Source organism: Ochotona curzoniae, unplaced genomic scaffold (assembly GCF_017591425.1).
Source record: "Ochotona curzoniae isolate NIBS_2020 unplaced genomic scaffold, NIBS_Ocur_1.0 contig_2294, whole genome shotgun sequence".
Taxonomy (NCBI): Eukaryota; Metazoa; Chordata; class Mammalia; order Lagomorpha; family Ochotonidae; genus Ochotona; species Ochotona curzoniae.
This window is the reverse complement of record NW_024465405.1, coordinates 1,532,680-1,557,774: the sequence shown is the minus strand read 5'-3', so window position 1 is coordinate 1,557,774 and position 25,095 is coordinate 1,532,680. Positions and strand designations below refer to the sequence as shown.

The window sequence follows — 25,095 nt, the reverse complement described above, 5'->3', positions numbered from 1 at the left end:
AGCGCAAGCTACAAAACATAACAAGGGTATAATTTTTTGGTGAAAAAAAAGTAAATTTTGTTAATAACATCCCTTAAGAGGGGTTACAAGAATTAGATATTTGCATTTCTTTTTATAAAAACATTAAAAGCAAAGTAATACAACTAGCCCCATTATATTAGAACTCTCATATATTTGGGACCAGCGCTCCACCAAGAGTCTTCGCAGTGTCCATGGTACAGCAGGTTAAGCCTCCAAGTGTAGTGCCAGAAACTACCTACACAATGTCCAGCAGCTCACTGTTCCCTAAGTACATGTAAATTAACTCTACAATTCTGCCATTCTTTTTTTAATTTCTTCTAGCATCCTATGTGGGCCCCAGTTTCTGTCCTGGCTGCTTCATTACCCATCCAGCTGCCCCACACATGGTCTGGGAAAGCAACTGAGGAAGGCTTTTAAGTTCTTGATTGGTTGCACCCAAATGGGAGCCTCCAAAGAAGCTCTTAGCTCTTGGCTTTGTTTTTTTTTCTTTAACATTTACTTTTATTGCAAAGTCAGATATGCAGAGAACACAGACAGAGAGGAAGATCTTCCTTCTGATGGTTCACTCCTCAAGTGACTACAACAGCTGGTGCTATGCAGACCCTAAACCAGGAGCCAGAACTTCTTCCAGGTCTCCCACGTGTGTGCAGGATCCCAAGGCCCTGGGCCGTCCTGACTGCTTTCCCAGGCAACAAGCAGAGAGCCGGTTCTAATCCCAGCAGCCCCACTTACCATCCAGCTCTCTGCCTGTGGCCCGAGAAAGCAGTCGAGGACGGCCCAAAGCTTTGGGACCCTGCACTCGTGTGGGATACCTGGAAAGAAGTTCCTGGATCCTGTCTTCAGATTGGCATAGCATCGGCCGTTGCGCTCACTTGGGAAGTGAATCATTGGATGGAAGATCTTCCTCTCTGTCTCTCCTCCTCTCTGTATATCTGACTTCCAAATAAATAAATAAATCTTAAAAAAACAAAAACAAAAATGGCAACCCTGTAAAAAATTGGGCAATGGAAATGAACAAACATTTTTCAAAAGAACAGATTCAAATGGCTAACAGACAATATAAAAAGGTGCTCAGGTTCCCTAGCCATCAGAGATACAAATGAAAACCACCTCAGGCTCCCTAACCATCAGAGATATACAAATGAAAACCACCTAACTCTAGTCAAATTGGCCTGCATTCAGAACTCTACTAACACCATCTGCTGACGTGGATGTGGGGAGAAAGGTGCCCTCCTTCACTGCTGGTGGGAATGTAGCTTAGTACAACCCCTATGGAAATCAGAATGGAGAGTGCTTAAAGAATTGCAAATAAGGAGAATCAAGTTGGCAGAGTAGGGTAAGGACACATTTAAACAGACAGAAGTATTAGCCAGTGTGAAGCAGAGAGGGCACATTCCAGGAAATAGGAGAGCACAGAACAGCAGAGGGGTACCAGACTGAAAGACACTGGAGGCAGCAGACACAATGGTGTGGTGTGGAAGTGACTGATACTCCAGCAGCATTCAGCAAGTGATGATCTGAACTCCACCAGCACCTGGAAATCCACCAGCAACCAGGTAGGAAGGGACTTTCACTGGGAGGTGAACCTAGACAAAGAACTGTCCATCATGCTGGACTGTTTGATTTGACCAGGAGCAGAGACAGAGTAGCAGATTGCAGACACTAAAAAGGTGGATTTCACAACTCAGTTGGCCCCTAGAGCTGTATCAGGTGCCATTTTGTTTAAAGAGGCAAGGGCTATGGACAGTACTGCCCATGCACTGAGCCAGGGGTAAACTGATTTCTGGCTCAGCAAACTGCAGCAATGTGGCATCCTACAGGTTCCACCCAAGATAGGTCCGGATAGCCCTCAAACCTGACAGCCAGCAGATCAAGAATTCTAGTAGTGGCACATCAGGCGCCATTTCGTACTGTGTGGCAAAGAATTTAAAACTGCAAGGAGAATTGCAAATAAGCCTGCCTTATAACCCAGCTATCCTGCTTTTAGGAATACACCCAAAAGGAATTAAAACATATGAGAAGGGTATCTGTAATCCTATATTTACAGCAGCACAATCTACAATAGCAAAAACATGGAAACAACCCAGATGCCTGTCCAAGAGGAGTGGTTAAGCAAACTGTGGTACATCTACTCCATGGAATGGTAGTCAGCCATTAAAAAGAATAAAATTATGCCATTTGCAGCTAAATGGTGACAAGTAGAGACCATTATATTCAGTGGAATAAGTCAAACACAAAAAGAGAAATATGTTCTCTCTAATAGAAGGAATCCATCATGCAAACTGGAATGTATAGTGATGGAGTAATGGAGACTACAATATCCAAAAGCGAAGACACAATGCAACATGCATCCCTACTTCCAAATAAAAAATGGACTCCCAGTGAAAGTATTGGACATATCTAGACAACGGGATGATGGACTGTCTGACATTGTCTGTACCAGCAATGTCGGGGCACACTTAAATAGCAGACTGATGAAACTGTAACTCCTTATGAAGAAATGTTGTGACAATTTGGGGAAAATCATTTGTAGGATGGAAATTGGGGGAGAGAAATCCCAGACTATACAGAATTGTACAATAAAATTCAAAAATTGAAATAAAAACATTTCTTAATGAAATAAAAGTAAGTAACTAAACAGGGACTCACATTGTTTTCTGTGTATCTGAGGAAGAGGTACAAGCTGAAGCTAGTGGTCAGAGAAGAGATGTGGGCCACGTTAAGGACTGCATCAGACTTTCTTTGCACCTTGGAGCAAGGAATCTGAATGGAGTGCCTATTCTGACATTGTAGTCATTTTACCTCCTTACAAGAGTGCATCACCATCAAGAGCATCACTTTTATCTTCTTAAGATTTCTTTGCCTTTTTGAATGACAGAGCTGGGGGCAGGAGGGGATCTTTCGCCCACTGCTCGACTCCCCAGTCAGGGTGCTAAGACTAGACTAGGAAGAAGCTAGGAACTTGTAATTCTATCCTGGTCTCCCAAATGGATGGCAGAGATCCAAGCACTTTCTAAGTACAAGTGGAACACCCCAGACTCCAACTGGTGCTCATAGGAGATGCTGATGTCACAGGCAGCTGCCTAACCAGCGGTGCCATAACCCCTGAAGATTCTTAAAATAAGGATCTTGTTTACGTATCACTCAATTTTAGTGACAATTCTCTCTTCCTCCTTGGCATGTTATACCCTGATGAGTCTTCTAAAAGTTATCCTGTATTGCCAAGTTAAATGCCAAGTTTGGGTGGGGGCCCGAGGCTGTGGCACAACAAGCCAAGTTGCAGCTTCAACACTCCCCCCCAACATATCAGAACACAACTTCCGGTCCCAGATGCTCCTTTCTAACCCTGCTCCCTGCTCTTGCATCTGGGCAGGCAGCAGATGATGGCCCACTAATGCAGTCTGTGTGACCCACAAGACAAGCCCAGACAGAGTTCTAGCCTGCTCCCTGCAGTCATTCATGGAATAAGCCTGCACAGCAAAGATGCCTCTCCTTCTCTTTGCTTGCTCTCTTTCTCTCTATGTGTCTATGTATGTGGGTCTTCAATGTTCAAGCAGATAAAAACAAAAACTGGAGTTTAGAAAATAGAAGACACTTTCATTTAAAAACAGTAAAACGTCACCCTGATTACAGACTGCCCTCTGCTCATACACTCCACACGAGTCTTCAAACGTGGACACTGCAAGGTCAGCGTGCTCATTTGCTGTCCTCCTTGGGGAAGGCATCCCAGGCAACAAGAGGGGAGACCCCCACGTTCTCCCAAGCCCCAGAGAGATTGTCCCTGGGCTTTGAAGGGAGGCTCACTAGGGTCCAGTTCACATTTACTGAAGAGCCTCCTTACCACTCAAAGAACCAGACAACTGTTACAAGGCACACTTTTCTGTTGTAGTCTCCACTTTCCCGGAAAGCAGAACAACTGTTCTTCGCAGACCAGCAACCATGGCAAAGCTGTCTACATAAGCACCACCAGGGAAATGAACCAGTTAACAGAAGCAGACAGATATTAGACCTTTCACTGGCTGGTTCACTCCCCAAAGGCCTGCAAAGCCCACAGGTAAACCCATCTGAAGCCAGGAGCTTCCTCCAGGTCTCCCACACAGGTGCAAGGGTCCCAACGCTTTGGCCCATTCTCCACTGCTTTCCCAGGCCACAAGCAGGGAGGTGGATGGGAAGTGCAACAGCCGGGACACAAACTGCTGCCCATATGGGATCCTAGCACTTCAAGGTGGAGAATGCCCAACTGAGCCAACATGCACACAGGCCTAGTATTCTTTCTTGAAAAAAAAAAAGATGGGGGGGCCTGGCACAACAATCTAGCGGTTAAAGTCCTCGCCTTGAAAGCACCAGGATCCCATACAGGCACCGGCAGCTCCACTTCCCATCCAGCTCCCTGCTTGTGGCCTGGGAAAGCAGTGGAGGACAGTCCAAATCCTTGGGACCCTGCATCCGTGAAGGAGAATCGGAAGAAGCTCCAGACTCCTGGCTTCAGATCGGCTCAGCTTCAGCTGCTGCAGTAATTTGGAGAGTGAACCATCAGACGGAAGATCTTCTCTCTGCTTCTTCTCCTCTCTGTATATCTGCCTTTCCAATAATAAAATAAATCTTTAAAAAATTGGGGGCCTGGCACGATAGAATAGTGGTTAAGGTTCTCACCTTGAATGCGCCAAGATCCCATACAGTCACCGGTTCTAATCTTGGCGGCCCTAGTTCCCATCCAGCTCCCTGCTTGTGGCCTGGGAAAGCAGTTGAGGATGGCCCAAAGCCTTGGGACCCTGCACCCACATGGGAGACCCAGAAAAGCTCCTGGCCCCTGGCTTCAGATCGGCTCAGCTCTGGCTGTTATGGTCACTTTGGGAGTGAATCATTGGATGGAAGATCTTCCTCTCTGTCTCTCCTCCTCTCTGTATATCTGAATTTGTAATAAAAATAAATAAATCTTTAAAAAAATAAAAAGAAAAGCACTTACAGAGAGAAAGGAGCAGATCCCTTGCTGGTTAGAAATAATGGTAGAGCCAGGGCTCTTCTGGGGTGCAGCCAAGACTCAGTCTGGGTGTTTCGCTTGCGTGCCAGGCACTTGAGCATTTGAGCTATCTTGTGCTGCTTTCCTGAGAGCTTCAGCCCCCAGCTGGATGGGAAGTGGAGCAACCAGGATTCGAACTGACACTCTCTCTCACAAAGGATGCTAGTACAGCAAGTACTGTTTAACCCATTCTGTCCCAATCCTGGTCCCTCTGTTTTAAACCAATTAGTTCAGAAGGCAAAGTGATCGAGACTGAAGTAGCTGGAACTTTGAGCCTACGTTTGATAATGACACACTGGTATTACAAGCAGTTTAACCTGTTGTACCTCAATGCTGGCCCCATTGTGCTTTTTCAAATTTTCAGTATCTTCTTGTAATCTGGATTTAAACTTGATTTAATATGTGAATATTTTAATGCTTGCTATATGTAACTATTGTTGTTATGAATGTGTGAAAAAATTCTGATTTTCAAGATATTTCAAGGTCTGGTGCAGTAGCCTAGCAGCTAAAGTCCTCGCCTTGAATGTGCCAGGATCCCATATGGGCGCTGGTTCTAATCCTGGAAGCTCCACTTCCCATTCAGCTCCCTGCTTGTGGCCTGGGAAAGCAGCTGAAGATGGCCCAATGCTTTGGGATCCTGCAGCCGTGTGGGAGACAGTCCTGGTACTCATAGTCCATGTCAAAGATGCAAACACTGAGGTTCCCGCACAGTCCAGGATCCTCCCAAGGTCACAGAAAAGAAAGGAAAAGCCAGAGAGACAAGTAATGTCCTTTGCAGAACTGACTGGGCGACTGCAACCACCAGTGTGTGTGTAGGCTGATATGGGTGATGGACTAAGATGGACCCCTGCACTGGCTGCACACACACCAGTCAGGTCTGGGGTCACCTCTGGCGAGGTTTCTTTGGGGACGTCACCCCCAGCAGGACCACTGGACTCAAAACTCCAATCACAGGGAAAAATCACAAGATCTGTGGTCTGACCGTGGAGTGCATGTGTCAGAACTGGGCCTCCTTGGTTCCTGAAGCCTGGGTAGTGGATGGTATGCCCAGATGCACATGAGGGACATGACAGCTCACTGAAGCCTACAGAGGACATATAATACCATGGAAGGCAAGAGAAATTAGACAACTCTCCTGGTCAAGCATTGACAGCAAGTATCCAAGTGACTGGAAACTCTGAGGTGGGCCATGTCAGCCAACGGACCTTGGAAGGATTTCCATAACCTTTGAGCAATGAAATCAACATCTCAGAATGATCAAAACCACTTGAGCAGCACCCTAAGAACATGCTCCACTTCAGGGACCCTAGGATGACGTCAAGTGGCTGTCCCCCATCTGCGGGTCCTTCTCTCCCCAGTTCCCCAAGATATGGAAAAACAAAAAACAAAAACTGGAAGCAACTCTCTCGTCCCTATTGCTCCACTCTTCCACCCTATTCAGCAGGCCATATGGGCATACATCTCAATTCTATAAATATCAAAAATAAAACAAACTTACTTTCTGAAAAAATAGCTGCAACTGCCAGGGCCTGGCCAGGCTGAAGCCAGGATCCCAGAACTAACTCTCTGTATCCCTCAGGGGCAGCATGGCCCAAGCCACCCAGAGCCGTCTTCCGCTGCCTTCCCAGGTGCATTGGCAGAGTGTCCTGGATCCTACGTGGAACAGGTAAACTTGAACTAATGCCCATATCGGATGCTGACACTGCAGATGACAACTTAACTCATTGTACCACAATACCAGTCTAAGTTCCTTCAAATATCTTATTTGAAATAATTTGGGCTCAGCGCTGTGGCGCAGTGGCTAAAGTCCTCGCCTTGAATGCACTGGGATCCCATATGGGCACTGGTTCTAATCCCGGCAGCTCAGCTTCCCATCCAGCTCCCTGCTTGTGGCCTGGGAAAGCAGTTGAGGATGGCCCAAAGCCTTCAGACCGTGAACGCGCGTTGGAGACCCAGAAGAGCTCCTGGCTCCCGGCTCCAGATCGGACAATACCGGCCGCTGCACTCACTTGAGGAGTGAATCATCGGATGGAAGATCTTCCTCTCTGTCTCTCCTCCTACCCATATATTCGCCTTTCCAATAAAAATAAATAAATCTTTAAAAAAAAAAAAAACACACTCAAGGTGTATGGCTCCTCTTTTTTTTAACCTTCCTCTTTTTCAACTGAGGAACACAGAACATGCCCACTTTGGAGCCAGCATCCCACAGGGCTCCTGTTCAAGACCAGGCTGCACTACTGGCCCCTTTCTGTGTATGCAGAAATGGAATACAGAGAAGCAAAGTACACCCAAGGTCAAACCCCTATAAAGAGGGCTGCAATAAGGTCAAGTCCATAGATGTAAAGGCAGAGAGGAAGACGCAGGAAAGACTAAAGGCCAAAGACTGAGCTTTTCTGGAAGGTTATCAGATTGTTCAATAAGGATCAAAAGGAGGCTCAGAAAGCAGTGGCTGCCTCCCTGACATCCTGGTTATCTTGTATCCCAAGGAAAATGAAGGGTTGTGACAAGATCTCGAATTGCCTTTCAAATCCCGAATCCCGGCTGCTCTATTTTCCATCCAGCTCCCTGCCTGTTACCTGGAAAAGCAGTAGAAGATGGCTCAAGTCTCCTTGGGCTTCTACGTCCCCTTGAGAGACCCAGAAGAAGCTCCTAGTTCTTGACTTCTGATCAGCTCTTCATTGAGGCCACTTGAGGAGAGAACCAGCAGATGGAAAATTTCTTGCCATCTCTCCTCTCCATGTCATCTGCCTTTCAATAAAAGTAAGTAACTCTCAATTTAAAAAATAATCACTGAGAATGACTCCAGAGAATGAATTGGCAAGAACTAAAGCAAGAGGGGCGTGCCTATAGAAATTCACCATTTATTATGGAAGTCCAACTTAAATGCCAAAAAGGGAAGAGAAAAGCAAGGCTGTAATTATATTTCATGACATGAAGATGTATCAAAAATACATTGTGGGGCCAGGCACGGTGGCGCAGTGGTTAAGGTGCTCGCCTTGCACGCCTGGGATCCCATATGGGCGCCGGTTCTAACCCAGCAGCCCCGCTTCCCATCCAGCTCCAGGTCTGTGGCCTGGGAAAGCAGTCGAGGACGGCCCAAAGCTTTGGGACCCTGCACCCGCATGGGAGACCCGGAAGAGGCTCCTGGCTTCAGATCGGCATAGCATCAGCCGTTGTGCTCACTTGGGGAGTGAATCATCGGACGGAAGATCTTCCTCTCTGCCTCTCCTCTCTGTATTTCCACCTTTCCAATAAAAATAAAATAAATCTTTAAAAAAAATACATTGTGTTCAAGGTCACATACAAAATACAGAAGCCATGATTATAGCTGACCCATTTTAGAATAACATTAGAAATATATGTAAAAATGGCCCAAATCTTACTATTTATTTCTGATTGATGGAATTAGGGATAGTTCATTTCCTGGTAACACTATAATTTGTACAAACCACAAAGACACCAGTAATGCAACTTATTTCAATGTAATTATCAAAAAATTCAAGTATTAAGTCAAAAATCAGAAACCCTGAAAGTCTTTATGACTGAGGTCACTGCTGACCTTGACTGTGGTGGGAGACAGAGCCAGAGTCCACTCAGGAAGGGAGGAGTGGAAGACAGGAGCATGCAGCTGTAGCTACCTTCTACTAGGACCACAGCAGGGCAAGGAGGGCAGTGAGGTCAGCAGGCGCCCAAACAGACCCCTTCGCAGCACGCCTGCCTTCTACACCGCCTGCCTTCTACACCGGCCTCCAGCTCCCAACAGCAGCTTCCTGTCGGCCAGGTTCCTACCATTTAAATGGAAGACTTGGGGTTCCAGGTTCAGGAGAAAGAACAAGCAAATAGAAGCTCATTCTCTGTCTAAAAATAACAAGTAAGAACACAGAGGGGGTGTGACTGGCATTGTGGCACAGCAGCTTAAGCTATCACAAGCCAGCATCACCTACCCGAGGCCAATTCAGCCCTAGGTGATCTGCTACAAATATCCAGCCCCCTGCTTCCAAGCCAGGACCCTGTTAACACAGCTGGGAAGCAGCAGATGGCAGCCCACGAACGAGGCCTCTCTGCAGGAGATCGGGATCTAGTCCCAGGTCCCTGGGATCCAGCCCGGCCCAGCCCTGGCCTTGGTCTCTGCTAAGGAAGGAACCAGAGTTTGGAAGATGGCTTCCTTCCTCTTCCTTTCAAATACATGACTTTCAAAAACAAACTACTTAGGGGCCAGCACCGTGGTCCAGTAAGTTAAGTCTCTAGCAGACCTACTTCCCATCTAGTTGTCTGCTAATGCTCCTGGGAAAATTGGCAGCAGATGCTCCTGGTCCTTGGGTCTCCAGACCCAGAATGGGAGACCTGAAAAATGCCCCAGGCTCCTGGCTTCTAACCATCCTAACTCCAACCACTGCAGCCATTCGGAGAGTGAACCACTAGATGGAAGATCTCCCTAGCTCTATCCTCAAGCCTTTCTGTAAATCTTTCAAATAAATTTTTATTTAAAAAAAAAATGTTTTTAGCTTCTTGAAATTTTTCTTTTTTTCATTTTTCAATGTCCAATCCAAGACATCTCAAGGTCCTCAGCACCGGGCACAGCAGTCTGGATGTAGGCCAACCAACCAAAAACTGGGAAGGGTTAATGCTTCTGTCTTCATTTTTTTTTTTTTTTTTCAAATGGCCAGGGCAGGGTCAGGTCAAAGCCAGGATCCTGGAACAACATCCAGGTCTCCCATGTGAGTAGCAAGGCCCTAACTGCCTGGGCCATTTTCCATTGCTTTCCCAGCCACATCAGCAGGAACGCAACACATCCTCCAATAGGGATGTTAGCACTACAGGCAGCAGCTTAGTGCACTGCACACAATGCCGGCCCTCAGGGTTAGGGCTTGGTCAATACAATGCACGAAAGAAAGGCAAAGTGGAAGGGCCAACACAGAGGCAGAAGATGCTGGTCACCTCAGGAAACAGAAGGGACAACTACCAGTGCAAGATGCACTTTGCGTCCCTCAAGAAAGCCAAAGCAATACGGCCATCCAATACCCCACATGGGCACCACTTCGTGCCCGGCTGCTCCTTCCCATCCAGCCTCTGCTTGTGGCCTGGGAAAGCAGTCAAGGACAGCCCAAAGCCTTGGGACCCCGCACCTACGTCGCAGGCCTACAGGAAGCTCCTGCCTCCTGGTTTTGGATCAACTCAGTTCCATTCATACAGCCACTTGAGGGCATGAACCAGTAGACAGATCTCTGTGTCTCCTCTCTATGAATCTGCCTTTTGAATAAAAATAAACGAATCGTTTTTAAAAAAGCAAATAAATAAATTAAAACAAAGGCACAGCATGTTAAGCAACAGCGCTCAGCATCAGCATTCCATATGGGCACCGGTTAGCACCCCCAGAGCTCACTTTTGATCCAGCTCCCGGATCGTGTGCGAGACCTGGACAGAGTCCCAGGTTCCCAGGTTCCCAGGCCCAGCGCAGCAGTCACATGGAGAGTGACACAGCAGACGGGAGCTCTCCGTGGCTCTGCCTTTCAAATAAGTACAAACCTTCTGTAACAAGGAAAACTTTAAACAAAATAGAATCTGTTAACACGTTCACTGACGACAAACTTCTTCAAACAAAATTAGACTGCAATTATTTCAGTTTATTACTAAGCACTTCACACAAGAAACATTTTTTTAAAAAAAATCTTCAAAAGCCAAGGTGGGAGTTTGAGGGGAATCCCAACCTATACGAAATTGTACCACATAATTAAAAATTCAACATAAAAATATATTTTTAAAAAGCCAACAAACTATCCATAACTGCATAACACAACAGTGAATGTATTGCTATGTAAATTATCCTTTTCATAGGACATATTTTTTTAAATTACACATGCTGTACTGACTTCTCACCTGAACAGGGACTGAAATTCCTAACTTACAGTTTTGTGATAATCTCTAAAACCCAGTACAATTCAAAATCAACTCCCATGCCATGAAGCTCAGGTCAGCTATATCCCTGAAACCTCAAAACTGCCAACAACCCCAACATTCATCCACATGAATGCATAAGCAAAATGCTACATCAGTCAGACTATTTTTGGCGTTACAAAACAAGACCACTGACAGGTGTGGCAACATGGACTAATCAGATTTAAATGGACAAAAAAAACCCCACCAAATCCAAAAACTATATATATAGATTCTAATTACATTAAATTCTAGAAGAGATAAAATTAAAGAGATACATTTAAGCCATAGAAGAGAGATGAGGATGGAGAACTGCTCACAGAAAAACACAGGCAGAGCAGGTAAGTCCCAGCCCGCTAGGCCAGCATCCCACAGTGCCTCAGCTGAGTCCTGCTGGGCCAGCATCCCACAGTGCCTCAGCTGAGTCTTGCTGGGCCAGCATCCCACAGTGCCTCAGCTGAGTCCTGCTGGGCCAGCATCCCACAGTGGCCTCAGCTGAGTCTTGCTGGGCCAGCATCCCACAGTGCCTCAGCTGAGTCCTGCTGGGCCAGCATCCCACAGTGCCTCAGCTGAGTCCTGGCTCTCCCACTTCTGATTATGTTCCTTGCTGATTCACCTGGAAAAGCAACGGAGTATGGCCCAAGTTCTGGGTCCCTGTACCCACTCGGGAGACACAGAAGCAGTTCCCGGCTCCTGGCCCTGGGTCCCTGCATCCACATGGGAGACACAGAAGCAGCTTCTGGTTCCTGGCTTTAGACTAGCACAGTCCTGCTGATTTACTTCAAATATTTAAAAAAAATACCAACACTAAAGGAAGCGTCTAAGGTAATGAAAATGCTACTGAAATATAGCGAGCATACAGGCACTTCTGGCAAAACTTACCAAAGCATACAAAGTTGAAAATGTGCTCAATGACTGTACTTCAAATGAAGGCATTTTACTTTATGTGTTTCATCATACCTCAAAAAAGTTAAACAACCAAGTTCACTATAAGCCGGAGCTGAGCTGATTGGAAACCAGGAAATTCATCTGTCTCCCACGCAGGTGCAGGGGCCCAGGACTTGAGCCATTCTCTGCAGCACTCCCACATGGCAAGCAGGGAGCTGGATTGGATTTTAGAGCAGCAGGGACATGAGCCATCACCCACAGGGGATACTGGCATTTGTAGGCGAGAGATTAGCCAGTTGAGCCATCGTGCCAGTGCCAAGATCTCATTTTCAAATTAAACACTTTTGGGCCCGGCGGCGTGGTCTAGTGGCTAAAGTCCTTGCCTTGAATGCCCAGGATCCCATATGGGCGCCGGTTCTAGTCCCAGCAGCCCCGCTTCCCTTCCAGCTCCCTGCCTGTGGCCCGGGAAAGCAGTCGAGGACGGCCCAAAGCTTTGGGACCCTGCACCCGTGTGGGAGACCTGGAAAGAAGTTCCTGGTACCCGGCTTCAAATTGGCACAGCACCAGCCGTTGCGGCTAACTTGGGGAATGAATCATCGGACGAAGATCTTCTTCTCTGTCTCTCCTCCTCTCTGTATATCTGACTTTGTAATAAAAATAAACCTTTTTAAAAAAGATTAAACACTTTTTTATTTTAAAAAAAAATGTTTTTTTTTCGTTTGAAAGGCAATTGCAGAGATCAAGACAAATATCCATGAATTTTGCATTCATTGGTTCACTCCCCCAATAGCTGCAATAGCCTGTACTGACCAAGCCAACGCCAGGAGCCTGGAACTCCATCTGCATTCCCTACAAGAGCTGCAGGGAGCAAGCTCTCCAGCTATCTCCCACTCCTGACTGGCTTCCCTGGTTCATCAGCAGCAACATGGATAACAGGTGCAGCAGCTGGGACTCAACCCAGCACTACAAAATAGGATGCCAGCACTGCAGGCAATAATTTAACCTCCCGTGCCCCAAAAGGGATCCTCATAATTTTTAATAGGGTAAGAGGATGAAGAAGTCCTATTAAGACTGGAAAGTAGGCCCCAGCACTACAGTGTAGCGGTTAAAGTCCTCGACGTGAGCATGCCAGGATGATACGGGCGCCAGATCTAATCCCGGCAGCCCCACTTCCTATCCAGCTCCCTGCCTGTGGCCTAGGATGGCCCAAAGCCTTGAGACCCTGCACCCATGTGGGAGACCCGGAAGAGCTCTTGGTTCCTGGCTTCAGATTGGCTCAGCTCCAGCCATTGCAGCTGTTAGGGAGTGAACCATCGGATGCAAGATCTTCCTCTCTGTCTTTCTTGTTCTCTGTATATTTGCCTTTCCAATAAAAATAAATCAATCTTGGGCCCGGTGGTGTGGCCTAGCAGCTAAAGTCCTCGCCTTGAACGCACTGGGATCCCATACGGGCACTGGTACTAATCCCAGTAGCCCCACTTCCCATCCAACTTCCTGCTTGTGGCGTGGGAAAGCAGTGGAAGATGGCCCAAAGCATTGGGACCCTGCTTCCTGGTACCCAGCTTCAGATCAGCACAGCACCGGCCGCTGCGGCCACTTGGGGAGTGAACCATCGGACGGAAGATCTTCCTCTGTCTCTCCTCCTCTCTGTATATCTGACTTTGTAATGAAAATAAATCTTTAAAAATAAAGAAATAAATATTTTTTAAAAAGTAATGCCAGTTCCTCTCAACCATTCAAAACCATCTAAAGAGAGGGATTCCTCCCCAAACCCATCTATTTGTTACCTATAGGAGACACATCTCACCTACAAAAATCAGCGGAAACTATATTTCATGGATTTTGATTTTTTATGTTGTTAGTTTCATCTCTTCAAAACACTTTCCTCTGATTAAATTCTTCAGTGACTCATAGATCATACAGTAGCATCATTTTCTTCAAGAAGGTTCTTGATTTTCTTTTTCATTTATTCAGTGGCACATTAGTCATTCAGTAGCATGCTATTTAACTTTATGATAGTGTTAATTTTTTTTTTCTGTGTTTGATTTTGTTTTGTAACTTTTCATTTAAGGGGATGTATAGTAGCTGTGTAATGGAGACTCTCATATCTAGTAACATGTTATTTAACTTCATGGCATTGTAAATTTCTCTTTTTCTTCCTGTTGTTAATTTTGTATTGTGGCTTTTTATTTAAAGGGATGTACAGTAACTGTGAAACGGAGACTAACATACGCAGATGTGAGGATGCAATATACATCTCTACTTCCAGACTAAAGATGGACTCCCAATGAAACTATTTACTATGTGACAAGAGGATGCTGGACTCTCTGCCACTGTCCATGCCCACAATAATGGACATATGACTGTGTATGAACTATACTTCAGTAACGATTATAGGGGAACTTGGCGGTGGGGAGAATTGGAGAGGGAATAAGAGAAATCTCAGGGGCCATGGAACTATATCATAAAATAATAACAATAATAATAGATCAAAAAGAAAAAAACTTGTTGAGGGTCAGTATTGTGGCACAAAGTTAAACTGTCCCTCAAAGATGCCCACACCCTACATCAGAGGGCTGACCTACTCCCTGCTCAGGTGTCCCCCTAGAACAGCACATGATGGCAGAGGCAGGTGGGAAATCGAGGGCGAGCTTCAGGCTCCTAGCCTCACTCACTTGCAAGGCAAGGTTACAAACAGAGACAGAGACCCTCCATCCACCACTTCATCCCCTAAATGGCTATAACATCCAGAGCTGGGGGTGCAAAGCCAGGAGCCCAAAGCTTCTTTTGAGATTTCCACATGGGTACCAAGACTTGGGGCGGCACAGTAGCCTAGCGCTAAAGGTCTCGCCTCACCAGGATCCCATATGGGCACAGGTTCTAACCCCAGCTCCACTTCCCATTCAACTACCTGCCTGTGGCCTAGGAAAACAGTCAAGGACATCCCAAAGCCTTGGGACCCTGCAACCGCATAAGAGACCCAGAAGAGGCTCTGGGCTCCTGGCTTTATATCAGCTCAGCTCCAACTGTTGTGGAAGCTTGGGGAGTGAATCATCGGATGGAAGATCTTCCTCTCTGTCTCTCCTCTCTGTATATCTGACTTATCAATTAAAATAAATCTTAAAAAAAAAAAAAAAAAAAGACTTAAGGATTTGTGCTATGCTCCATTTCTTTCCAAGGGCACTGATAGGAAAATACATCAAAGCGCAGCAGCCAGGACTGGTACCCAAATGGAACGAGAGCATTGCAGGTGGAGGCTTAACCTGCTATGCTATGGTTCCAAAAGAATTGAAAACAGAACCCATTACCACATCTATTCAAAACTCTATAAAAATGAAATTACAAATAAAATGCACTTATTTACATAGTAACAGCAAACATAAGAGCTATATTCCTAGGGGTTGGCATTGTTTGCAGCACAACGTAAAGCCACCACTTCTCATGCCGACATCCCATATGGCAACAGAAGACATGCCAAGTATCTAGGCTCCCTGCCACCCACGGGGTAGCCCTTGATGAAGTGCTGGCTCCTGACCTGAGCTCAGCCCAAGCCAGGCTACTGCAACCATTTAGGGAGTGAGGGGGCAGATCTAACATGTCTCTCCCATGCACTTGCCTTTTTCACTTGGTCTCTTTCTCTCCTCCTTTGTCTCCCTGCCTTACAATTAAATAAATAAAAATCGGGGTTTAAAAAATTTACATTGATCAAGGATCTACTGATTGCATGCTATGTATTTGGCATTTTTTTTAAAAGATTTAATTATTGAGCTGGCATTGCCCCATACAGTAACTATTGCCTGCAGCATCAGCATCGCATATGGGCACTGCTTGGTGTCCAATTGTTCTACTTCAGATCCAGCTCCATGAGAAAGCAGCAAAAAATGGCCCAAGTTCTTGGGTCCCTGAACCCAAGAGACAGCCAATGGAGGTGGCTTTTACACTGGTTCAGCTTTGCCCTCTGCAGCCACCTAGGGAGTGTACCGCCAGATGGAAGATCTTCCTCTTTTTGTCTCTCTCAATCTCTCTGTAAATTTTAAATAAATAAATAAATAAATAAATAAATAAAACTTCAAAATATTTAATTATTATGTATTTATGTACATATTTGAAAGGTATAATTACAGAGAAACAGGGAGAAACAAAAAAATTTTCTGGTTCACTCCCCAAATGGCCACAACAGCCTGGACTGAATGAGGCCAAAGCCAGGAGCCTTGAGCAGCCTTGAACTCCATGAGGGTCTCCCCTCATGAGTGCTGCAGGGGCCCATACTTGGACCATGTTCCACTGTTCTCCAGGCACATCTGCAGGGAGCTGAATCAGAAGTACAACAGCCAGGAATCGAACCTGCTTCTTATATGGATGCCAGGCACATTACAGACCTAACTTACAAGGCATATTAAGCTTTTATTTCCCACAAGAACCATGATGTATAATAAGGGACAGCAACTCTTTAAGGGTTTAACTTGTCTAAAATCAGAGTAAGTGACAGAAAACTCATATTTTTACCACATATTGGTAAGGTACTCAATACGCTCTAGTACCATTTTAACCATTTTCTTACAGTTTCACAGAAATTCAGTTGACAGAAAATCACTTCTACACCTTTTACTAATCTCACACTTGTTCCACTGTTCCCAAACTCCCACCCAAGCACACTACTCCAGCAGTGCAGTCCTATAATAAGCAGAAACTTCGGTAACAATGGTGGAAGCAGTAAAGGGGGGTCAGAATCCAGAACACACTGCAGGCTCTCCAGTTCACTGAGCCTGTAGGACAAGGTCCCATACAGCGACAGAGACACTGCACACAGCAGTGTGAAGGAAGTGAACCTGAGGGGTCTACACATCACTCCCTTCCAGGTCTGAGCACAGTGAGCATGGACAAGGTGCCAAGACACCACTGTGCCAACTCCTCGTCTCCATGACCAAGGACCAGGAGCGGTCACCGAGGACACATGGGTCAGAGCAGCGCTCTGGAAGGGTGACTGCCACTATCATTCTCCCATCTGTACCCAAACAGCACACACTTAACTCTCCATCTCTGCAGGACAGTATCAGCAGAAGCGCTCTCAGAAAACCCGCAATGTTATACAAAACTGATATGTCATCAAAGACCCAACATTTTCCTAAGATGAATCCACACCCTACTTAAGTTTTATACAGATTACATCTTTGGAACCTTTGAAAGTTCTGAATATGCCTTCCATCATTATCCAGACTTAAGAAAACATAAAATTTAAGATCTCTACAGGGATTGGTGCAATGGCTCAACTGGGTAATCTTCTACCTCTAAGCGCTGGGATCCCATATGGTCACCAGGTTGTAACTCAGCTACTCCATTTCCCATCCAGCTCCCTGCTTGTGGCCTGGGAAAGCAGTGGAGGATGGCCCAAAGCGTTGGGATCCTGCACCCGCATGGGAGACCTGGAAGAAGCTTCTGGCTCCTGGCTTCAGATTGGCTCAGCTCTGGCCTCTGCAGCCATTTGGGGAGTGAACCAGCAGATGGAAGATCTTTCTCTCTGTCTCTCCTCTATAAATTTGTCTTTCCAGTAAAAAATAAATCTTTAAAAGTTTATCCTGTCCTACTCATGCTTGTCCAAACAAGGCTCACACAATTCAATCTATCATATGCATAAGAAAATCGCATCCTTCAAATTCTACATAGCTTCCTAACATTCAAGTATCGTTTAGTATTACATAAAGTATCCTGAAACTAAAATTGATAAAAGCAATCAACAGACAATAACATAACCAATTAAAACTTATCGCCTGCTGTATTTATTCCTATGTTCATTTGTTAAGCTTTTAACCCTAAGACATTCCTCTTAACACTCCAAACCAAGAACTTCTGTTGAAAAACAAAATGTATGAATGTAGGTAGCTTAACCTGCAGGCTTAAACTCAGGAAACATGTACCACTTTGTGTGTGGTCTACCTGCAGCAGCCCCGCCCCCAGCCTGAGGGCTTCCTGCGTGCACTTCTAGACCCCAAGCACCTGGTCCTAACTGGACCTCGGACAGAGAACAGAAGCAAGTGCAACTAACCAAATTCTCAGTCACAAAAATCTGAGATGTAAACATTCTACTAGTAATTCCTTGGCAGCAGCCTTTAAGCTGTAGTTTCTATGTGGCTCCAAGAATCAAGGGGCCACATACAATTATTTATTTGAAAGATGGATTAGCAGAGATCTTTCACCTACTGGTTCACTCCCCGATGACTCACACAGCCACAGCTGCACAAGGCTAAAACCAAGAACTCTATCCAGGCCCCCATCAAAGAAAAGTACTCAAGCCGTCACCCACTGCTTCTAGACACATCAGCAAGGAGCTGGATCAGAAGTGCACAGCAGCTGAAACTCAAGCAGCTCTCCAACACGCAATGCAGGAATCCTAAGCGGCAGCCCAGACCACTGCGCCACAGACCTCTCCCAGTCAGTTTTTCCACGTGTTTGTTAAAGCACAAAAGGCCAAACTGTAGAAACAGAACTAAGGCAGGACAATGAAACACAATGACAAACTGGGAGCCAGTCTGTCATGCTCTCCGGACTGCCTGGGGTCCTGAAAGTGCCCCAATTCCTGTGGCGCATCCTCACACCGCCAACCGCTCTAGGGTTTCTCCAACATCTTGGCACCTTAGCAAAAATCTTCCTGTTGCTTCATAATAAAGAAAACAAATCACCTCGCCAGGCATGAGGTCCAGTGGGGAAAATGCCTTGGGATGCTGCATCCTTTAGCATGGGCACTAGTTGAAGTCCTCACTCTGCCTCCAATCTCAGCTTCCTGCTAATGCACACCCCAGGAGCAGCCAGCGCTGGCCCCAGCAGCTGAGCCCCACATCCACAGAGTGGGAACCTGGACTGAGTGAGCTCCAGGTTCCCGACTTCAGACTGGCCCAGCCCCAGCTGCTGCGGGCCATCTCGGCAATCAGCAGATGGGAGGGGTCTCTCTCTCTCTCTCTCTCTCTCTCTCTCTCTCTCTCTGCCATTCAAAAAAATAAAATAACGCTTTTTAAATTACTGTAACAGCAAGGAAAGAAAGGAAGCATCATTACATTCTTAAAATGTTATTTATGATCTACATGAAATTTTCTTCCTATGAAGCCATTATCACGAGAATTGTGTTCTAGTAACTATCTCATATTTGCTGTGACCCTGAGAAGCTGTATTAAGAAATTCCTTTAAAAATATTAAAAAATAAGTATATAAAACAAATCCACACCACAATGGATGCAAAAGGGTATTATTCTTTAGATTCACCAAAGACCTGAGAGGCATACCAAGATGCTTCCAGTCATTATCCATAATGCCAGGGGAATAATCAGCCAGGATAACTGAGGCCCCAGTGCAAAAATCGGCTATCTGCAGGCTTCAGCAGGACCTTCCCTTCCACACTTACCTGCTTCACAGCAAGAGGTTTGAGCAGACTGTTCAGGTCCTTTTAACACTGTAAATAGTAAAAATATTAATGTCAATCAGCTAGTAATCACAAAAGACACTTTACATGCATAATTTCTCATCAGGAACATATTTTGCACAAAACAGCTTCCACGAGTGTTCCAAATGAGGAGCAGTGTTGTGGCCCACGAGGTTGAACTCCCTCCTGCAGTACTGTCTCCTCACTGAGCTGCACTTCCCATCCACCTCCCTGGGAAAGCAGTACCAGACAGCACATGCGCTTTGGCTCCTGCAGGAAGCTGCTGCTCCTGGCTTCAGCCCCGGCTGTTTCAGCCATCTGGGATACAAACTGCTGTCTCTCACCCTTTCTCTGCCCCTTTCCATGACTCTGCCTTTCAAATAAACCTCAAAAAAAAAAAAAAAAAAAAAAGCTACAGGATATTTCAAATGACCATTTCAGAACACAAAAGGTTCAAATGTCTGGCTTCTTGGCTAAAACCAAAGGATGCTCTGGATGCTGCCACCACCGAGTTGACAAACACTGACTCAACATCAAGAAGGTTGGCACTGGTGAGCAGAGCTCAGAACACGACGTGGGATGTACGCAGGTATGCAAACCCCTCCGAGTAGCTGGGCTGTGGTCCCAGCTTCCCACTAAGCCCACCCAGGAGCCAGGAGGTGCCAGCTCCAGTCGTTGGGATCCAGCCACCCACAAGGGAAATCAGGATTCAGTTCCAGACTCTCGGCTCTGGCAAGAACTAGTCCTGGCTGGGCCCGGCAGCATGGCCTAGCGGCTTTAAGTCCTTGCCTTGAATGCGCCGGATCCCACATGGACACTGGTTCTAATCCCAGCTGCTCCACTTCCCATCCAGCTCCCTGCTTGTGGCCTGGGAAAGCAGTGGAGGACGGCCCAAAGCCTTGGGACCCTGCACCCGTGTGGGAGACCCGGAAGAGGTTCCTGGATCCTGGCTTCGGATCAGCATAGCATCGGCCATTGTGCTCACTTGGGAAGTGAATCATCAAACGGAGGATCTTCCTCTCTGTCTCTCCTCCTCTCTGTATATCTGACTTTCCAATAAATAAGTCTTTAAATAAAATAAAAGAACTAGTCCTGGCTATCACAGACATTCTGAGGAATAAACAAGCAAGAGATCTTAGTCCATTTATCTGGTGGACTCTCTTTCAAATAAATAAAATGTCCTAAATAAACAATGTGCACAACTATGTGGTATTATTAAAAAATTCGTTGACAGTTTTATTAACAACAGCAAAACTTGGGAAAGCCACTTGCACCGATCATTTGCAAAAAACGAGCCATGTTATATCCTAAAAGTCATCCAACTTTACCCGCATGTATTCTGCGGGGTTTTTTTCAAGGGAAATAGATTAAAAAAAAAAATCTTCTGTGGTCCTAACTGAAGAAGTTCTAGCATATGCATTATTAACGTATAAATCAAAATCAAGTGAACATGGTAGCCTAGTGGCTAAAGTTTTCGCCTTGCATGTGCCAGGATCACATATGGGCACCAGTTCTAGTCCCAGCTGCTCCACTTCCCTTCCAGCTCCCTGCTTGTGGCCTGGGAAAGCAGCCAAGGACGGTCCAAAGCCTTGGGACCCTTTGCCCCAGTGGGAGACCTGGAGGAGGCTCTTGGCTCCTGGCTTTGGATTGGCTCAGCTCCAGCCACTGCAGCCACTTGGGGAGTGGACCATTGGATGGAAGATCTTTCTCTGTCTCTCCTTCTCTTTGTATATCCGACTTTCCAACAAAAATAAATCTTTAAAAATAAATAAATAAATAAATACAAATAAAATGATAAAGTGTTAAAAAAATGTTGAACAAAACCCTACAGTTAACAAGAAATATGAAACTGTTTATTTGTTAACCAAGTTATATTAAATATCTTTATAAAATAAAGCTTGCTAACTTAAGAAAATATTCTTTTTTCAAATCTCTCCCCTCCTCTCCTCTCCCTCAACCTCATCCAAAATCACATGAAATTCTACAAAGATATCATTTTACAGTCCCACATAATTAACTGAGTATATTTTTCATGTATATCATTAGAAAACAATCTGGTAGATAAGCTGGGATTACTCATGAAATAACTCCCCCCCCTTTTTTAAGAGATGTAATTCTTCACGGCATTGAAAACAGAGTGGCAGCTGTTGGTTTGGGAAAGCATGTGGTCTTACAGGAAGACAACACTCGGGACACCCACAGGACCTACTGGAACATTGAGGGTCAAGTCCCAACTGCCACTTCTTTTTTTTTTTTAAAGATTTATTTTTATTATTTTTTTTTTATTGGAAAGGCGGATATACAGAGAGGAGAGACAGAGAGGAAGATCTTCCGTCCGATGATTCACTCCCCAAGTGACCACGAGTCGATACTATGCCGATCTGAAGCCAGGAGCCTCTTCTGGGTCTCCCACACGGGCACAGGTTCCCAAAGCTTTGGGCCGTCCTCGACTGCTTTCCCAGGCCACAGGCAGGGAGCTGGAAGGGAAGCGGGGCTGCCAGGATTAGAACCGGCGCCCATATGGGATCCCGGGCATGCAAGGCGAGGACCTTTAACCACTTGCGCCACCGCGCCGGGCCCCCAACTGCCACTTCTTATTAACAGTCCCTGAGGCAAAGGGGCAGCAAAAATTCTTGGCTATCTGCCACGCACGTCACCTGTGTTGAGTGCCTGGGCTCGGCCTCAGTCCCAGCTAGGGGCTGCTGTGGCATGGGGGCAGGGTGGGAATCAGCAAACTGGATCTCAAGCTATCTTTCTCTCCACTAATAAAAATATAATCATAGACACAAAATGGAAATCTTAAATTTCCATTACCATAAAATTCTGGTGAGAAACTGGAGGGAAGCTTGGGCTCATACTGGCACACCAAAGAATATGACAATTCCAACTGCTGAGGAAAAACAGACATTGAACTTGCCTCTAAGATACTTGGATTAACACCAACAGAGGCTGCAGAGTCAACCTACTGAGACTGGTCCCACTAAAATCTATAAGAAATAGAATAAAAAGAGAAGGTATAGAATATTTCATCAGCAAGGGCTAACAGAATTGCAAACTGAATGTGCGACAATGGTTCAAAGCAGGGCTCCTTAGAAAGGCAGGGGCAGGTAGACCAGCAGCAATCTCTCCCTTTAGGAAAGTTCTCCCAGAGAGCACTCACTATCAACAACGTCCTCTTCCGGGGGAAGGTCAACAAAGCTAGACACAGCAAGCATTCACACACAGTTGTAAGAACAAGTGAGCCGATACAACGGCAAAGACACTCTAATTTGGAACTGCTTCACAAATGCACAAAAGGAGAAAGGCCACTTCTTTCATTCACACACTACTTCATCAGCACGCTCCAACACAGCCTCACCTTCTAAGCCCTATCGCTTCAGGATTTGGAGGCAAAACTACAATAAGTTCTTTCCCACATAGGCAAATCACCAGTGAATCATTTCAAGACAAAAAAAAAAAAAAACTCTGGTAAAAAAGACATTTGTGAAAGCTTGGAAATAATAAAAATTTAGAGGGAAAAAAATAAATTCCCACTATCATATTAGTCAGAAAGCTAGTGTGAAAGGTAAACCACCTGGAAGAATAAAGACCGTATGGAAAGCTCTCTGCCTGAAGAACCTAGGACGACCATACAAGTCCACAGCAGAGCCCCCTGGACACTGGAACTCCAAGAAATCCTTAGGGCTAGCCTGAGATTACACTGATTCTTCTTAATTATATTCCTTAATCATCTGCGCCTAAACCTTAAAGAAAATCCCTCCTTCATCCACACTTGCAAATACATTAAAATGCTCAATGGTTTTGAACTAGAAAAAAAAAATCCTTCTGAAAAATACATTATTTCTTAACGTCTTACTTTTAAGTACAGTAAGTCACTAAATTGCCTGAAATAGATTCATTTCCCAAACTGCCCACACTGGGGGTGGGGTAGATGACAGATACCTCGAAGGGCTTTGGGCACTGCTGGCCACCAACTCCAGAATCGGCATTTCCCAGAGTCCCCCTGAGCTATCACTGCAGCAGCTGCAAAGCAGACCCACCTGCCCTGTGGGCTACCAGCCCCCTCTCCATCTTGCCCCTAGGTTCAGGCTCTTCCTCCTGAAGCCAGAACATCTTCCTATCACCTGACTAACCTGTCAGGTCATAGACCCCTCCAATGCTGACCCTTTCCTAAGAGTCAACTCTTCCCCAACCCCCTTAAGAATACTCTTTTCTTGGACCAGTGCGATGGCACAGTGGCTAAAGTCCTTGCCTTGCACTCACTGGGATCCCATATGGGCACCAGTTCTAGTCCTGGCAGCCCTGCTTCCCTTCCAGCTCCCTGTTTGTGGCCTGGGAAAGCAGCCAAGGACGGTCCAAAGCCTTGGGACCCTTTGCCCCAGTGGGAGACCTGGAGGAGGCTCCTGGCTTCTGGCTTTGGATTGGCTCAGCTCCAGCCTTTGCAGCCGCTTGGGGAGTGGACCATTGGATGGAAGATCTTTCTCTCTGTCTCTCCTTCTCTCTGTATATCTGACTTCGCAATAAAAATAGATAAATCTTTAAAAAAAAATACCCTTCTCTTCTTGGGTCACATTTTGCCAGCCGTACTCAATACCACACTATGCAGATGGTGTCGGACTCGCAAGGGTCCATTCACAGGGCCTCTACTGCCACAAAGATGTGTAGTAGAAACCAGACGTGGAGCTGGAATGTGGGCAGTCACAGCCTCTAGCACATGCCCACGGTAACCCCCAGTCACCCCAGCATCACAGGGACATAGAAGTGGCCAGTGCAGGAAATCAGGGATGAAGTTCAAAGGCTCCATGTGCTAAACCCATTGGTGACTTCCATTTTCAACCAATGAATTTATGGAGCCACAACCTCACTGTAAGTGAGGAATATCTTTAACTTTTGCCCAAGATTTTCTGTGTGACTAGCAGTTAACTCTACAGACACAGGAATTGGTGTGCGGTGCTTTCAGTGTCCATGAACTGCCACATAAATGAATGCATGAGTGAATGAAAAAAAATCAGCAGGCAGGTGGGCCCTCCAAATCCCAAGATGTTTTAAGGATCCAAAGTGTGTGAAGGATTTTCCCTCCCAGGGAATCGCCACCCTCACCAGGGCATTCTTCAGGGACAAGTGTCACAGGAAGCACTGTGTGTCATTTTTCCCAATACACACCACACTGACACTTTCCCCTGGCGTCCTCTTCCAACGTCAGCATCTGATGTAAGAGGGAAGTACAAGTTCCAGTTGGAGCACTGCAAACTAGTGAACACACTAGAACAAACCATCAGGATTCTGAAAGCATTTGTGCCCTAACCAAAACACACACACACACACACACACTCCCACACGGGGAAGCCAGTGATGCAGACATGGAAAGATGGAAGTTAATGCACAGAAAGGAGGACGGGAAGAATCCTTCCTTCCAACCCAGGAAGTCGCTGGAGTCTAAAAAGGAAGTGCTACATAAGGAGGAGGAAAAAATCAATCCATCAATTTTCTCTGATCACAGCAGCACTGGGGATCCAAACTGTCCGTGACCCCAAGGTACAGCCCTGGCAGGAAGCCCCCTCCCCCTTTTCCTGGCAAGTTACACTGCAATACTCACCTTCCTCAGAGACTACCATGTGTTTAAGTGTTTTAACTTTCAGGAAAATGGGGTTGGGTGGGGTGGGGTGGGGTGGGAGGCACAGTGCAGGCAACGCCAAGCCACAGTCACGTTATGGCTTTCCAAGCACGGTCCTCCACCTGCTTCGCTCATCATACCGTTCCCGGCCGGGTCGTTCTGACTTGTGCTTCGGCCACAATACTCAAGTGTTCGGGGTGCTTCGTG

At 46.0% G+C, this 25,095-nt stretch overlaps 1 protein-coding gene across 1 annotated transcript in view; it reads right to left on the bottom strand.

Moving 5' to 3' along the window:
• The window catches only part of GIGYF2 (GRB10 interacting GYF protein 2), a 109,594-nt gene that overhangs the window by 83,822 nt on the left and 677 nt on the right, over positions 1-25,095 (bottom strand). The window contains exon 2 of the mRNA XM_040972308.1: positions 19,257-19,304. The gene's annotated coding sequence lies outside the window, so the exon portion shown is untranslated. The remainder of the gene's footprint in view (positions 1-19,256; positions 19,305-25,095) is intronic.